Source organism: Oxyura jamaicensis, chromosome 1 (assembly GCF_011077185.1).
Source record: "Oxyura jamaicensis isolate SHBP4307 breed ruddy duck chromosome 1, BPBGC_Ojam_1.0, whole genome shotgun sequence".
NCBI lineage: Eukaryota > Metazoa > Chordata > Aves > Anseriformes > Anatidae > Oxyura > Oxyura jamaicensis.
In genome coordinates this window covers 43,855,382-43,873,207 of record NC_048893.1, presented here as the reverse complement: position 1 = coordinate 43,873,207, position 17,826 = coordinate 43,855,382, and the positions used below count along the sequence as shown (strand labels likewise).

General features: G+C 42.4%; 1 protein-coding gene across 7 annotated transcripts in view; it reads left to right on the top strand.

Annotated features, from left to right (window-relative positions):
- The first annotated feature begins 128 nt into the window (after nucleotides 1-128).
- The window catches only part of CNOT4 (CCR4-NOT transcription complex subunit 4), a 72,689-nt gene continuing 54,991 nt past the window's right edge, over nucleotides 129-17,826 (top strand). For 2 of the 7 annotated variants that reach the window (XM_035336056.1, XM_035336071.1), the window contains exon 1: nucleotides 131-540. The gene's annotated coding sequence lies outside the window, so the exon portion shown is untranslated. Of the gene's footprint in view, nucleotides 541-17,826 lie in introns of all 7 variants that reach the window. The other 5 variants (XM_035336031.1, XM_035336052.1, XM_035336080.1 and 2 more) reach the window with 5 other exon arrangements.

Below are 17,826 nucleotides of genomic sequence, written 5' to 3'. Positions count from 1 at the left end.
GGGGGGGGGGGGAGGCGGCATCCGGAGCCCCGGCTCGGCCCGGCCCGGCCCGCGGCCGCCTACAAGTCCCGTGCGGCCCCGCGCCGTCGCGGCTGTTGCCGTCGCGCCCCGTCCCCGCGGCCGCCCCCCGCCGCCGCTCCCCGCCCACTGTCGGCGGCGCAAGCGCAGGGGAGGCGGCGTCCAGGGCAAGTCTCCCTAATGTAAGATGGTGGCCGGGCTGGCAGCGCAGCGCCCCGAGCTCGGAGCTTCCCCGTCCCTCGCCTGAAGGCCGTCGGAGCAGCCGCCGAAGCGCCCGGCCGGCCGCCGCCACAGGTCCCGCCCCGGGAGCGCCGCCGCGGTCGCCCCCCGCTCTCCGCTCGGCTCCCCTCGCCTTCCCTCCCCACCCTTCTCCTCCTCCTCCTTCTCCCCTCTCCTTCTTCCCCACACGCTCGCCCGCCCGCCCCCGCCGGCCCGGCAGGGAGAGAGAGCCGCGCACACGCACCGCGGGCTGGGCAGGGCCGAGCCGGGCCGGGCCGAGCCGAGCCGAGCCGAGGAAGGCGGGTGAGTGCGAGCTGCAGGCCGGGCCGGGGGAGGAAGGAGGGAGGAGGAGGAGGAGGAGGGGTGGGGGAGCCGGGCCGCCCTGCCTACGAGAGCGCCGAGGCTTCGCCGGGACGGCGCAGGCCTCAGCCCACCCCCCCGGGCCGGCCCCGGCGGCGGGGGGGACGCGGCGGAGCGGGCAGGGCGCGGGGCGAGGCGGCGGCTGCCGCCGGGAGGGGAGCGCCGGGCACGGGGGGGAGGCCGCCGGGGGTCCCCGCCGGGGGTTGCCGGGCCCAGGAGCCTCCCCGGGCACGGGCGGCCGGCCGAGAGGGGAGCCCCGGGTTTGCGTGGAAATTTCCTCTCGTCCCCTCCTGCCTCCTCCCCGCGGCCGGGCTCCATTTGTTCCTGTGATAGGCACTTTTATTTTAGTATTGGGGGGAGAGAGGGAAGCAGATGGTAAATGGCAGCGTCTTGTGTTTTTTTTCTTTTTTTTTCTTTTTTTTTTTTCTTTTTTTTTCCACGTTATTTTGTACCGTCCGTGTAACCTCCTGAGATTTGCCTGTCTGTAAAATAATCAGCATGTAACTTTCCGTCTCCCCCTTGCAAAGCACTGGAAGCCCTTTCCATTTTGTGCATTAGCAGGAGCAAATGACAGGGCTGCGTGCGGACTCTCATCTGACTTCCAGTGACTGTCACAGAGCTCTACCTGCCAGGCTGAAAGTGAGCTGCTGCTGTCTCCGTGTGCATGGGAAGACAGGAGGGAAAACACACAAGATCGCTTCCTTAAAATGCTTCATTACTGTCCCAGGAAGGATTTAATAGTCCATGGCTTAGACGTTTGTATCAGTATAGTGACACCAAATGCGTAGTTCGCAGGAGAAATAATTCTTTGGACCGTATCTTAATGTAAGCAAAAGCCATCAGCTGGTTAAAGCTGTGGAAACTCCAGGCCTGCAGATGTTCGCTTGCTCCTGCCCAAGTTTTAGAAGTTAATGTTGGCCGAGTGCATGTTTACTGAGCCTGTACAGATGCGTAACGCGCTGAGCTTTGACTGTCTGTACTTCATTTTAGTTTTAAAGTGCTTCAACTTGGGCATCCCTGTACTTTGACTTCATATGCCTGTAAACATGATGACTGGCCTTAACAGAAGACACGTGTATAGATAGATGAATGTGTGGAAGAATGAGATTCCCTCTGTCCTCCCTGTATTCCTGTTTTGTTTGTTTCACAGGGAAAGCACAACAAGATGCAGTCTTATGAAGAGCAGAGAATAAAATAGCTGTGAGGTTTGAGGGGATGGATTGGTTTCAGCTGGCCTCCAAATACTCAAATAATATGCATCTAGTTTCTTCATGTCTCTCTAGTAATGTAGCGAACTAGCGTGTGGTCTAGGATTCAGATGCGTTGCACCTTAAGCTTCTGGGATTCTGTGGTAGAGTTTCTAATTCATAAACAAGATGAACACATGTAAGTGTTTAGAAATGCTTGGCAGTTGAACTTGGCTGAATTGCAAGCAAAGTTCATTCTAGGGGAAGGGATTGTTTTGGAAAGGGGGAATAGAATGATAAAATGATCTCTGCTTTTAACTTACTGTTTCTTCAGGTGCCGCCTCTTATTAGCTTTTTAAATGATGACTCTTGGATGATCCTAAGAGCCTCTTTTCTTCCTAGAGGAAGGGTGGTGAGTGCATTTCAGGAATAGTGCTCTCAAAATTTGTTGGTGCCTTTTCTTCAGCAAGTTTAAGAACCGCTACGCGGTGCCCTCTAAATGAAATGCTGGGGTTAAAGAACTTCGCAAGAGAATCCGCACAAGTGTGCGGCTTTTCTTTTATTAAAAATATTAATTATAAACAGCTAGACGTCCTTCACGGCTGTAGTTCAGGGAAGTTAGGATATTCTATATATAAGTGAAATGTTTTGAAGTTAATCTGACCAAGATCTTGATCTCTGATCAAGCAAGGGCCCTGAAGGCTTAACCTTGACATGTTTCTCAAAATTTTGCCTACCTCTTTGAAATAAATGAATTTATTTCAGATAGCAGTCACCCATGCTTATAAAACATCTTCTAAGTGACTCATCATAGGTCAGCAAAGGCATGTTAGGCCTCAGATCCCTTTATCAGAGCTAAGAATTTAGTTGTCCAAGGCCGTACTACATGTTGGAAGGAAACTAATTGCTCAGGAAGACCACTAGCATCAATAGTTCTTGAACGTTCACCCGGGGAATGGCATCTTAGGTTCTACAAATCGCCTTTTGCCCCACTAGGATTTGTGTAGTATTGCTATGATAATTTAATGCATCTGTGAAAAGATGGCAAAGTTTACCTTGCTTTAATGTCCTGAATGCTTCTGTTATTTAAGATAATTTTGGTGCTTTCTTTGATTTCTAGTGTGTAAATTCTGTCTACTTTGTCCTATTTTTATCAGATGGAAACAGCGTGAAGAGTAAGGACTTGGTGAATAAGTAGGCATCTCTTCGGGCCCCTTCTAGTTCTCGAAGAACAGACCAGTTCCTTTCAAGAGATTGTTAAAGTGTTAGTAAATTTTAACCAATTATAAATGCTTACCAGTCTTAGAAACTGAAGTTAAACAGCAGATAGTTTGTCGTGGGTAAAGATGGTGCTCAGATCTTCTGGTTCTACCTATAAGCAAACTGGGAGGGCGATTTAAGTATCTAGCAGGCGGTGTGAGTGTAAGCTCTGTAAGTAAAAGCATGTCTATGTATGTTCTTGTGCTAAACCGTTTGGATCTGTTAGGTGTATGTTTTCATCAAACGTGGGTTTTGTTATGTTGTACCAGAAACTTTCATCATACGTTTGGTTCTGTCAGATGGCGTTTTTCTTGTGTGAGCTTGAAAGGAAGATCCTCACCTTCTTACTTCAAAATTATATTAAACAGTCTACTAATTTAGTGAACGTTCAGAATTCGTGTTCTTGGCATCTGGCTCTGGCTAGCTGTTATTAGACTGCTTACTCCAGCCTAAAGAAAAGAATTAGTGTTTAAAATAGTGTTTTCCACATAGCACTTAAGTAATGAGGTCAGGTGTTTTTTGTGGGGGTGGGCTAGTGTGTTTTTGTTTGTTTTCCTCTGCCTGTTCTAGGATCATGGCAAATCCGAGATATTTCTTTGAGGGGTGTTTCATTTCAGTGGGCCTTACCTGTGTTTTCTTAAACACGTGTACAAAGTAGTTTATATATGCGCTATCTTATGCATGTGCTGTAACAGCATGAGGAAGCAAGAGAATGGCACCTTATCATTCCTTTTCTGTGCATGTTAAGACCTATCTACGTATTATATTCTGGAGCAGGATATGTTACAGTTGATTTCAAAATAATCATCTATTTCAATATTTTTATTAGTTAATTCATCTCTCGCTGGTTTTCAAGCTGGAGAGAGTTGGATTGGGGTCATTAAAAGGGTTTTGTGCATCTTCTAGTCAGTGAGTTTAAAGATGTAGAGTTGAAGCAAACATGCTGCTGAGCTTGGTGGGAATGGAGCTTAGCTCTTGGCCGGGGCTTGCTCCTGGTGCTGCCTGCTTTTGACCAGGATCTGTTTTGTAAAGGACAATTGCAAAACTTTGGTTGTTTGCAAGTGACTTTCTTCTGCAGTCCCAGCATCAGCTTCTTCCTTGCTGCGTTCTCAAGAATTAGATGCCTAACATGAAGTAGATTTCAATTGCCTGCAGTATCTGATGTGAAATGACTGCACTATTCCAGGCTTTGGTTGCAGGATGGAGGGCTCCCTGTTGGAGCGCAGATCATTGGACTGCGTCCTTCTGGGGCTTGGTTTTCTTAGTCATCACAGCTTAGCAGTCCTTGATTTCTGAAATGCAAAATTGCAGCATCTTGTGTTTGATTGTAAATACTAGTTAGCAGCACTAGGATTTTCCCTTCTTTCTGTTTCAAAAGAGATGAAATGGATGGAGAAAGAACGTGTAACGATGGTATCTTTCTTGACTTTGAATTTCTGCTAATGAATTTGGAACAAAATCACAGGAACTTTGTATGAGTGACAGGAGTAAGTACTGTGGTTTTTAAGTAGTGCTTCATCCCTGCTACTACTTCAGCACATTTTTTAGGTCTCCTTCATGGTGCACTGCAACCTAATCTTCTGTTTTGGGCTACTGAGCTCTAATCTCTTCCTTGCTGAGCAGAAGGTGCATTTACTTCCCCAGTACGGATATTCTTAAACAGTTTCTGCCGTGTAAAATTTGATTCAGAAAAGTAGTAAGTAAAAAGGTGGCAATCTCACTCATTGTAGGGCAAAATGCGCTGTATAGGAAGACCTGCTACCAGCTTCCCAGCTTAATGCAATGGACAAATGAGAAGCTAGGCAACTTGTTTCAGGAGCAGTGAGTTCAACAGATGACTTATTGGAAAGTAGGCTACACGTTTGTATTTTAGTTTAAATCTACAGTTATGGCAGGAAGCTTAATACAAAACCTGTTTGAACGGTGTATATTAATTTTAAATTGCAGGATGCCTGGGCTAAGACTCATAGAAGTGTGAAATACTGTATTTGCAACTGAGGTGATGTTATTACTTCAAACCTATCTCTTACTACATGTTACAATAACTGACCATTAAAAAAAATACATATTTAACAACTTGAGTGCAGGCATTGAAGGAAATAATTCAGTGATATAAATATATACTTTGCAATTGCTGACCTGAGGGAGTTCGAGTGATAGAAGTTTTGATGAAGGTAATGTGCCACACAGGTAACCAGTGATGACTCGTTCAGAGTTCCTGGTTTGCAGTACCACTTAGAAATTAAACAAAAAGGGGGTGGGGGGCGGGTTGGAGAAGTGCATAGTGGTAGTCAGGAGATGTATGGAGAAAGCGTTCAACTGCTTTTTTTCCTTCTCTCCAAACCTAATGAGTGAAGATAGGTATATATGGAGCTGTGTCTGTACCTGTCTGTTCAAGACCTAAAGCTTTGCTGTGATCTGCAGAAGTTACCTTGGGCTGCTGGATGATTCAGAAATAGAAACTATACCCCCCTCTCTTTGAATAGCTACTGCTTCATTACACGTGACTTTTCTTTTAATGAAATCTGGAATTTGTCTTCAGTGTCTCATTCATAAAAAAGTCTCCTCTGAGAGCTCCTAAAGTAGCATGAAAAGAAAGGCCAAAACTTGTTAGGTCAAAATCTGTGTTTATAGGTCAGCTTGCCTGATAGATAATCTGAGTGCATCTCCCCCATCAGTGTGAAAGGTAGGGACCCTGAACTGTTGGAATTAGCTGAAAGCACTAGCCCAAATGAGAGAGGGGCCCACTAATCCAATTTGTCTAGTGATTTAATCGTGCTGCTGTTTATCACATAACTGCTGCTCCTCTGAAGCAGCCCACTTGCATGTGCTTCTGTTGCTTGTTAGCAAGTCCAATCCCTTTTCCTACTGTGGTAAGTTTTCCTTTTACCAAACTTCATCTTGGGTGAAGGGTCAGGGAAGTTGTAACTGAAGGAACCAGGTTTGAGAAAGTGTAGTTTCTTCTTGTCTTTGAGAGCTTCTTTGCCAATACTTTCATTTAGTAAAGTGTGCATTTAACATATTAATGTTGTGGCTCCACAGTTACTGGCAAACTGGTTCTGGAATATCAGGTGGTAAGTCTGAAGGCAGAGGATGATTGCTGGTGGCTTTCTTCAACGTAACTGTTAGTGTGAAATAAAAATACGAAATAATCGCTGGGAAATGTAAGGAAATACCAGCTTTGTAATTACCAAGCTGTCTTTTGCACACAGGCAGGCATCTTCTGTCTGGTTTATAGTTCTGTTTTTCTTGAGTAGTAGTGGTAACTGTAAGAAATCCCTCGCTGTAGGTCCATCCTCTTGTTCACAGCAGTGTAGTGGCTTCCTGCTCTAATTGAGCTCTCTTAAAGCCATTAATTTCTTAATCATTTTGCTCATGGTCTCATTTAGATTTAACCTTGCAGGCTCGTGATTCCCTGGGGGTGGGGCAGTGGCATACCTTGTAGGAAAAGGATCGCTCTGGTTACTACTACATAAATACATAGCGCAGTGAAACTCGGTAAGAACCAGCTGTGTTGTGTGACTGTATGACTCTTTGACAGTGTTGAGAAAACACCTTGCCTCAGTTGGAAACTGCTTGGAATTGGTTCTTTAAAGAGCAGCATCTTTTGCTGGGCTGCCAGCTAACTGCTGTCAAAGAAAAAAGGGAGCCCTTAGAGCCACCTTCATGAGGAGGGCCTGCTGTGGCATTGCTGTTACTTTTGGATTAGTTGTGTAGAGTGTAATCCAAGTGAAGAACCAGAAGACAGGCACTTGGAATTAAAATCCTTACTTTATCTCTACTGATAATTAATACCAGTTTCTGTTGGCTGTATTTTTTGTGTGCACATGTGTGCCTGTGCATATACTCACATACTTTATTGAGTAGAGGCAAGCCAAAATTTGTTTTCTGACAAATTCCACTTGCGAGGAAGAGGTGAGAGGCAGGTTCTTTCTAGCATTTGCAGTGCTGTAGTCAGCCGTGCTGAGCGGCTGAGACTCTCATTGGGTGAGAGGAGCAGCCAGCTGCTGCTTGTGCTGCATGCACAATGTACTTCTGAAGGCCTGGAGGCGACTTCCATAGAAGTGCAGGGCACCACCTTCTGATAGTATACCACTTTTTTCCTGGGACTTAGGACAGACTCAGGAAAGATACCAGTATATGGAAGTATAAGGGAAGGATTCATCATCACTACGTTTTGTTTTACTAAACATAAAGCCTGATACTGAAGAGAGCATCTCCTCAACCAGAGCCGCCGTCAATATAGATGTTGGTGAGGCCGCTTTAATACTGTATTTCTCTTGTATATTTTTTCTTTCTCTTTTTTTTAAAAAGAAACTTAAATCTAATAGCCAGTCCTTCTTTCTCCCAAGGCAGTTATCTGAATCTTGTCTGGATTCTTGTTAGTTTGCATCTCGCATGGGCTTAGGCTTCTGTGGAGGTGCTGTGTTCAGCTGCTCTTGATCAGTAAGAGTTCAGAGCTGTTTATTAGTTTGGGGGGTGGGAACAAACAAAACCTGTGAAGGAAAGCAACAGCATCTAAAGAATATGCTAGGCAAGTGCATTTGCAGTGCATTTGAACTTCTGTGCTTTTTATAGCATCTTGCAGTCTGGCAGATTACTTTTTGGGGGATTGAATTCAGGATTTTGTACATAGCTAGTGACTCCTTAAATTGACCTGCCTGAATTAATGTGGTTCCATATAGCTGAGGCAGTAGTAGAAGGAATATATCTAAAACCAGTGCTCCACACCCTACTGAAGCTTGTGGAAACGGATACTCTGCTTCTGAGTGTTTTACTGGATTGTTTCTTTTTAGGATATTAATTTTTTTCCCTTTCTGTACAGCCTTTTTAGAAAATGTCCTGGAAAACTGTCCCCAGGATACTTCTTAGTGCTCTCCCTTTCCTTTCTTAAAGACAATTGTTTTTGTCTGTGACTGTCTCTAGAATTTGTTTACTACAGCTATAGGTTATCTTCAAGCCATCATACGCTCTATTCCCCATTGAGATAAAGGTACTTCCCTGAATGGAGGTGCTGATCTTTCCCAACCTTTTTGTTTACTAACAAATACATATTTCCCGGAGCAGTGGCAGCAGAGGATTGTAACTCATGAACCAGACTTGTGGGAGGTAGGATTTATGATCAGAGTGAATACTGCTCAAACTTGTCACCTCTGTGGATTCATAGCACTTGTATGGAGTGAGCGATAGGAAGATTCTTCCATCCTCTGAAGTTTACCCCTGCTAAGTTGTATGTATGAAGTTTGGTTTGCTTTCTGAAATATAACTTATTTTTTGGAAATGCAAAACAAATATCTATGGTAAAGCTGTAGTTTACTTTGATTAGTTTTAAACGTGAGTGCATGCTAGTGGGTATGTCTTGATATTGTTAACTTCTGCATTCTTAAAACTTTCCAGCTTTTATCCCATTGGAGATGGAACCTTCACTTGAAGACATTGATGCAAGATTATTATCTGGAGTCTCTAAACTCTTGTGTTTAGTTACTAAAAAACAAAACCCCAAAACTTGGGTAAATCAAGGTCATCCTAAACTTCTGCACAAGTTGAATTTAACTTAGTTCCTTGCAATGTAACTTTTACCCTTGTGACAGTCTTTTAATTGTAATTTCAGCCCATATTTTTGTTTCTGTATGTCTTTATTTCTTATTCTTAATTCTGTCTGCTAAAAGTGAATGGTAATTTGAGAGATAACCAGTAACTTCTCAGTGGTGTTGTCTCAAATATCTAGGCTTGTGGATCTGAGCTCTGTACTGATGTTTTTTGTTACAACAGCAATCTTGTTGGGTAAAGAAATGATGAATTAAGTGTCATCTTCCACTTTCTGAAAGGTAAATTTTATAGAAAACTGCAACGTATGCTGAATGATTAGGATGGCTGGGAATGGAGTGGCTATTTCCAAAGTGGCTTTTATTCTGGAATGGCTAAGGTTTCTCCTTCCTGCCCAGTGATATCTTCAGAAGGTGTAAGGTTCTGAACTGCAACCCAGTCAAAAGTGGCGGGGGAGGAAATGTTTTTTTTTTTTTTTTTTTTTGTGGTTGTTCCATACAACATTTGTTAATGTTGTTAATGTATTTAATATTCCTTTTTTATAGTTGTTCCACTTAAGCTCTTGATGTGTTTCCAGTTCTTTGTTTGTGTGGTGTCTTGTGCTGTTCTTTCCCCCACAAGGTAAAACTTTAAATGTTCTCTTGACAAAAAAAACAATCCTGAGGTGTGTTTGAATGTAACTATGACAAGGTAGGCATTTGTGCTGTTCACTGCTGTCTACTATGTGTCAGCATCCTACTTGTGTATGTCCCAAGCAGGCGGTGTCCTAAGTATGGTATTTTTATTCTCTTTAGTTAACTGAGCAGAGTCAATGTCTGCCTTCAGCCGACAGAACCAGTAGGTCACTGGTGTTACTTGATGCTGTATTTTAGTTAGATGCACCTGTGTTCTGTCCAACTCTGTTCTCTAAATTGCTAAGAGATACTGCAATATGTAGACTTACCTGCTACAGAGTTGTGGATTTTGGAGAGAACTCACCTTTCGATGCTTTCAGCATAGAACAAGAAATAAACCCAAGGCCTAGCTTCCATTCCCTTCAACAGTGCCATACACTTGGATGCAGGATGCGTGCTGTACTTGCAATCAACTTTACCTTCCAGATGTACCTAAACAATTCAGCTTTCTTGATGTATAACTTGTGCCTTTTTTCCTCTCTATTGGACTTCACAGTTGCTAGCCACAGGGCCAGTGTTTTAACTACTTGTTTCCTCCTGAAAATGCCTAAGTATAAGTACCTAAATGTAGAATTTGTATGTATTTAAAGTAAAAATGGCCTTTTGTATGTTAAACTTGTACTGTAGCTTAACAGTTCCACTGTAACACGTGGATTTACACATCGAGACAGTTACAGTGTGCCACTGCAGTCTTTATGCTAGGGAATTCTTCTGATAAAACAACTTTGCCACCTGGTGCTGCAAGTTTAGGCTTTGTTCTGTGGTTCAAGCACACTTTGTAACTTCATTGTAATCAATAGATATACTGCACTGAGTAAAGTTAGGTACAACTTAAATGTTTGTAGGATCAAGGCATTAATTCTTACTGTTTTCTGCCCTGAGCTCTGTATAAATTCAAGTACTAATGAGTTGCTGTGTTGCCTGAGGTTTAAAGTGAAAGTACCTGTGGGTTATTCATCTAATATTACTGTATCTCCGAACTGTTAGGTGTTTGCTTCCTTTTGCTCTCATGTGGCTGTGAAGATACCAAGAGCATAAATGGCTGAGCTGGAATCTGCAGGCGGTGACTGTGCTGTTTCTCAAGTTTTTGAATGAGGTGAAGAGACTGACCAGCTGCTGCTGCTGTCTGATTCTTGGTAGCTTCTCAAGGATTCTGACTAACTTCTCAGGAGGTGCAGGAATGTAATTTATTTGTAGGAATTAAGAACAAAAACAAACTAGATGAGTACAGACCTTTTTCTGAAATATTTATTCCCCTTTTTCTGGGAATCAAAGAAAGGAGGGGGGCTTTCCTGAGACATGTGGAGGCCTGTAGAGAGGATTTCATCTTCTGTTAATGAAGACTTGGCGGTGCTAGAATCCGTAGTTCCCCAGTCATTGCCTTGAGAAAAAGGAAAACATTTTTCTCCCCCAGGAGGTGTAAAGTAAATCTTTGGATACAACCCTTCTCCATGCCTCCTTCTCCTGTCTCTGGTATTCGCTGACTTACTGGCCAAAACATGGATTTCCCAGTAGTTAACAATTCCTTACATTACTTGTTTCACCCGGGAATGTTGGTGTCTAAATAGCTAGTACTGTCCTGAAATATGTTGCCATTAGCCTGCTGAGTAAGTTTGGAGTATGGAAAGGATGATTTGGAAAATGGATATTAGAAGTTTTGCTTGTGGTTATCACTAGGACAAAGACCTTCCCAGAACACAAGCGTGCTTGTGGCTCTTCTGTTAATTTATTTCACCTTGAGTATCAGCTTACGGTTTAGATAGCGGCCCATATAATGTATTCTTACTCTCCTTCATATTACACCTCAAAGTATATGCAACAGAGGCTTTTCTGATCTTATTTACTTGTCCCTGTGTATCTAAGTATATATTTAATCCTGTAAAACTTCTGCTCTGCTCAGAGAACTGTCATTCAGTTGGGTGGCTTTTTTTGGAAGTTCTTCCATAACTAATTCTAGTTTAGAAACAGCTACAGGCTGAATATGAGATGTCCCTTCTTTCTTTCTCTCTAGACTTGAGATGTCCTAGGAGGGGGTGACAATCAGAGAGGCAGTGTACAATTCATTTCAGTGTGTACTGGAAAAGCTTTTAATATAGAATCATAAAGGTTGAAGAAGGTCTCTAAGTTTATCCGGTCCAACCGTCCCCCATCCACCAATATTACTCACTAAACCATGTCCCTAAGTACCACATCCTGGGGGTGTTTAAGGAAGGGTTGGGACAGTGACACTGCCACCTCCTTGGGCAACTTGTTCCAGTGCCTGAAAACATAACCAGGGGAGAGCATGAACATGGTCCCCCCCCACTACCACAAATGATGCAGCAGAGTCCTGCTGTTGTCTCTGAAGTGTAAGGATGAAGAAAATCCACTCCTAATCCAAACTTCAGACTGAAAATCTTACATTTCAATGTCATGGATGTGTGAGTCGTATGAGTTTGCTGAAATCCTATGAGTTTGTATAATACCAGTAACAGTTGTTGTTGTTCCATTAATACCGGCATTAGGCTTCAAAACACCAGAAGGTGACAGAGTGGAGGTCAGTGGAAGGTCAACAAAATGTTTGGGACAGTTTCTTGCTCTATAGGACCAAGTGAGAAGAGATGAAGGGAAGTTGGCTCTTCATCGTGGAGAAGAGAAGGCCTCAGGAAGGTGGGAGCTAATAGTAACTACTGGTACCTCTGGGCAGGGCATTGAGAGTACTGAGCTGGGCTCTTCACAGCAGTGTGCAGAGGGCATGCAAGAGACAGCAGGCTTGAGTTAAAATAACTGGCTTTTAAAAAATGTTTCACCATGGAGATGTCAACCATTAGAACAGTTTTCTGAAGGAGGTGTCCATCCTTGGCTGCTTTGATGACTCAGCTAGATAAAGCCCTGAGTAATTGGACTGGTCTCTGTGACCTTCTTTTGAGCAGGAGGTTGATTAGAAAACCATTGAGGTCCTTTGCAGTCTGAGTGATTCGATGATGCTATAACAAATATGCAAAAATCCTCTGCTTCATCAACAGAAAGTTGTCTATGCTTGAGTTTGAAACCAAGTCATGGGCCTTAATGTTGATAGTGTGGGTTTGGTGGAAGTGCAAAAAGGTTTTTCAACTTGAAAGGAACTCCTTGAAGTAAGCACTGAAGCTTGTGGGTGTAATACAGAGATGGGCTGAATCTCTTTCACTGAAAAAGGATGTTACCTGGAGGAAAAAAAAAAAAAAACTTGAACTGGTTGCTTAAATTCAGTGGTTAAATGCTCTGAAGTGAATGAGCTGCATACCCTGTCCATGGTACTGCAGGTGCAGCCTGAGCCCTTCAACAGCTGCAGTAAGCCTGGGAGTGTGCTGGGGTAACAGTGGTGTAGTGGTGAAGATGGGGTTGGCTCTGTGTGTGGTGGTTTCCTCTTGTTTGTTTTTCCTCTGTAGGGCTTTCTTTTCGTTTATCCTTTGAGCTTATAGTTCTCTTCAAAGCCTTGGGAACAGTAACAGCACTGTTTGTGTCTAAAAGCTAGTTAATGCAGTTGTCTCACTGTGTAAAGCACGAGAAACTGAGTAGGCTTCACTTCTCTTGGTTAAAAAGCACAATTTTATTGCAGATAATACAGAATAACTTTTGCAACTTGTTACTGCGAGTACTCTATAATTTGTCTTAGACCAGAATTTAAGTCTCAATTTGCTGCTAAAGCTAAGACCTTTAGGCAGCTAGTGATTTGCAGGGTTATGAATCAAGTCACGAATACAAGATTAAAATTAGCTGTTGAACATCATCGTGGTGGTTCATAGCTTCTGCAGTGTCTCCTGGGAGCATGCAGGCAAGGAAGGAGATGTGGCACCCAAAACTTAATTTTCTTCTACTTTGTGCAGTACTTACGGGAACTATCCTTCCTAATAGTTATCTTAGATCTTACAGGTATTCTTTTTCATGCTTGGGATTTTTTGGGGATAATGAGAAGTTTTTAAAACAACCCTTTGTTATGTTGAAGTTGCTGTTAGATAAAAAGCTCAAGGATGCATAATTTTTCAGTGCCTTAGTACTTGTATTCGCTGTAAAAGCGAAAAACATTGGACAAGAATTCTGGCTTTTTTGACTTCTATGTACTAGGGCTTGCGATGGTTTAGTGGCACTAGCAAGATAAAAGTTCTGGACTAGTGAGCTAATACAGGTATTGGTAAAATACCCGATACCTTTAGAAAACATTGTAAAAGAAAGTGTTTAGGAGAACTTCTTGTGTGTCCAGTAATATTCAAGTCTTTGTCCATCAGACAAATTTAGCAGGAATAATATAAATATTCACATGAGTGTATTTCATTCTGGCCTGGAGGAATGAGGAGGTAATTTATTCTTCAGGTTTGCCTTGGTTTTTGGCTTCCCCACACAGCAGGTTACTTAGTGTGATAAGGACAAGCTTGGTTACTGTGGGTACTGGAGACCTGGACTGCAGCTAGCAGATACAAGTAGGTTACATATTGTGGTCACTGTTAACTCTGAACTAGGCCTGGGCGTCAGATAAAAGGTCAGCTTTTAAATATTCAGTGCCTGCTGGAGAAGTAGAGTTCTGCAATCCGCAATCTTGACTTTCTGCTGTAAGAAAAGCAGAGAAAATGATGGACAGGATCTTAATCTAAATGTATTATTTTTTGGGGAAACATTTTGCACAGCAGTACCTCTTCTGTTGTTGGAGGTTGTCCTTTGCCTCCTATATAACTTGGGGATTATATTTTGTACTTTCCCTATTATTAGGGACATTGAGAATAAACTTTAAATAACTGTCTTTCTTCATCTAAAAATGCAGATGTGATGTTTAGTTTAAGATTTTTGAAAGGTATGCGGGGGAAACTAGTTAAGCCATATAAGCAGTTCCACATCGTAGTCCTTTTGTAGATAAGTAGCATGAGAGAACCATTCTGAAAGACAAAGTGACTTGTAAAGGTTGAAGAAAGTTAAGAAGCAGACCCTAAATTAGTGTTGAACTCTGGGGAAAGACTAAATGCAAGGTTTGTAAATGTGTCTAAAAGGGAAGCAAATGCAGCTGGGATGTTGAGCAACCATAATGCTGCCCGTCATGGACACCATGTGATGATTCTGTAATAGGTATGTCAAAGACGTTTCATCCCATTTTAAACTGACAAAAGATGCTTGATTTAGTGCACAGGTATAGTACATGGAAAGCTCTATTTTCTTGCTTCTCCCTTATCAAAAAGACTCATATAAAGGTAACTTGTGACGTGCATCCTGGTGCAGAATATCAGAGATCTTCCCTTGCCCCTTCCCCTGTCAAAGTATCTATGGGTTTCCTCTGCCGTGCAGTAGTTGATCTTGAAGTGTGACTGTTTAGAAAGTTCATCTTCGTTTGCCTTTCACTGAGAACAAAGATGTAAATGACAGCTGATTCTAATTCTTACAAACAACCTAAAAACAATTTTTAAGTTTAACAATTCTTTAATTTTGGTGAGAATTTGGGACATCAGAATTCAGGAACAAGTGTTGAATATATTAAGGAGCATACTTGTAGTTTATATCAGTCAGTAATTACTGAATTTTGAGGTGCTGTATTCTGTCATCCTGCCCCACTCTGCAGAAACAGGCATGAGCGGGCTATGAGCGGGCTGGTAGTGACACCAAGGATTACTGCGTGTCTGCAAGGCCCAGTGCAGCGGTAGTGTCTTGTTAGACCAGTATACCTGTTCATTATATACATTGGTCTAATAAAAGATAGCATCTCAGCCTACAAACCTTGCTGATATCCTGAAACCATTGGGGTTGCTTTGGAGCAGTACAACTGCAGGAGTCTGCTTGAGGCACAAGAACGTGGCTTCCCCATCCTTGGCAGCCTCGGGACTCTGCAGCAGAGCGCAGGGCTAGGAGGAAGATCATTTTCTTTGCCTCCATGCTTGTTTTCTTCCTTTCTCATGGCTCTCCTTAATCCATGCCCTGCTGATCAAGAATGGCTACTGTGGTCCCATGCTCTGTTTTTGGTATTTAGTCACTTGTGTTCAGCTGCAACAAAATGACTTGTGATTTCAAGTGGAGAAAGGTAATTCTGGGTAGTGTGATCTTATATATTGTGATCTTAAACTGGAGAGAATATTCTGAGTGCGATAGCATTCTTGGCCTTAAGTCCAAGGCTACACATCTCAAGGAGTTTAAAAAAAGTGCCTGTAAATGTCACTTTAATATTGCCTGGAACATTTCTCAGGCCTTCATTGAAACTATTTTTTGTTTGAAAATTAAAAATTTAACTTGTACCTTGAATACAGTTTCTGGGACGTAGTACTTTATCTTGGGACTTCTTGCAGAGCAGGGGGAAATAGTACTGAATTCTGAGTGTGGTTGGTTTAGGGCTCATGCCTTGTGGAGAAGCAAGAGAGCCTGGCAGCTGCTGTAGACCGTAATCCTGAAGAATGGAGGCAGTGGGAAGAGCGTCTCTGCTGCTGGTGTCGTCAGACTTTCTTCCTCCTGGGAGAGGACGTTACTCTTCTGTTCCCCTTAACTCAGATTTCTTCTCTGTACTACCTACTCCACCCAATGAGCATTTCCTTCCAGAGTCTGGGAATTGAGTTGCTGGTGTTGCAGTGGCAGCAGGAACACTTAATCCATTTCCAGAGGTTTGCTGTTTGTGTGAGAGCTGGGAATTCATTTGACTGGTGTTGTAGTCTAAATCTGGGAATGATGATAGAGTTGAGACATGCATACATCACCAATTTTAACACTGGAATAGAGAAAAGCAGTAAAAAAAAAAAATATCAGAAAATAAAGCTGCCTGTTATTCACCCCAACCCTTCATTGTTACATCTAGTTATTGCCATGTTCATGCTTTAAAGGCATTATGTGCATTATTACGTCAACTAAAACCCTTGATAATGTCTGATTTACTGATCTGCATGGACAATACTGATTGTAAACCTTTTCTGCTAAGTACCTGAGGAGAAAAAAATAACCTGCTTAATATTAGCCAAATATTCTGAATAATAGCCAAATATTCCTGCTTAAAAAAGAGCAGAAAAACTCTTCCTCTTATGTGTTGTTGTCCTCTGTTACTTTACACCTTCATTACTGTATAGATTCTGCTCTTATGCAGATAAGGATTAAAAACTCGAAATAATGTAGACTGGTCCAGTGCGGTGGCACTTGTTAGGAAGTGGATAGCCTGGGTGCTGAATATTTCTCCTCCCCTTTGCAAACCTCTAGGAAAGATGCTCTATAGCTACATTGTTGACTGGATAAATGGTTTTGAGAAATATCTTTATAAACCCAAGGGGGTAAGTAGGTGGTGTGGTGACTTGGCATTATTTTGAAAGTGGGTGTTTCTGTTGGAGACAGCAAAACCTCTCCATTTCTCTTGCTCTGCTGTTGGAACCCTAATGGGATTCAGGTTGCTCTTTAAAACACCTAATTGCGGTTCAGGACCTTGCAGGTGAAGACTAAACCGTGCTGTGAAGTCGCTATTATCGGTTTGTAATCACACGCTAGCCCACACACAAGTGGCAAGGCACGATGATCCATTGTTTTATTTTGTAACTTCTCCTTGCACGTTTCAAATGGAGCATCTGTGTTTTTTAAGACTAATTTTGGAAGATTTTTTCATCAAATTAAGCTCTGTGCTTAACTGCTCTCCTAAAGCAAATAATACCTGCTATCTGATCTGTTGTGTTGTGTGTCCTGTAGTTAACGCACATGGTAAGCATAAAGGTAAAGAGCATCCATTTGTAACTCATTATGTCTTGTTGTCACTCAGCCTCCTGGTGCCAAGACCCTGGCAATTTTGAATGCTAAAGCAATAGATTAAGTGGATTATTTTTCTTGTCAAATGTAGCTGCTGAGTTTATTTAGATTAGTTTGCATATTAATATTTCAAATACCTTGATTAGTGGGGATATGTGGCTGTTTATAATAGGGAAAATGGCTGGCGTATGTGATTAAAATTAAAATTCCAAAGGGTCTTCCTCTAAACTTGTAGTGTTAGTTGTTTTTGAGATCACTTATAGAATACATGTAAGTAATGTCATAATTATATCCAAAAAAGAAACAGCGAGAAGCTTACTAAGCTGGAAAAGTAGGCACAAATGACTGAGCTCTGAAATCTGGAGGGTAAGAGTCAACAACCCCAAATCTAAAATACAGAGTTATAACAAGAGAAAAGGATGCTGCTTTAATGCTTGCTGAATTCTATTTTCTGTGGTTTTGTGTGTGGAGCTGGCTGAAGTGAATAGCTCTGTCCAAGGCAGCTGCTGTACTTGGCCTGTGCAGCAACGAAGAAAAAATCTGGTTGCGGCCACTTCTCCTGTGTCTCCTGAATTTTGGAATGATTTGTTGTGTGATAATCATTATGGCTTTTTCCAGTGTAAGGCTTGTTTGGGATATATTGCCCATTCAAATGCAGTTCAGCGGTAATAACTTTCAGAATAAAGCACCTGAACTTTATTTCTTGATGACCTGCTCTGATACATTCTTACATGAGCTCAGCTTCTCTAGAAAAGGTCTAATCTGAGAACTCTGCTCTCTCAATGACCAGCGTCTTGCTAGATAGCTTTACTGGAAGGCTCCTGTCGGTTGCCATACTGACCAAGAAACTGAGAGGT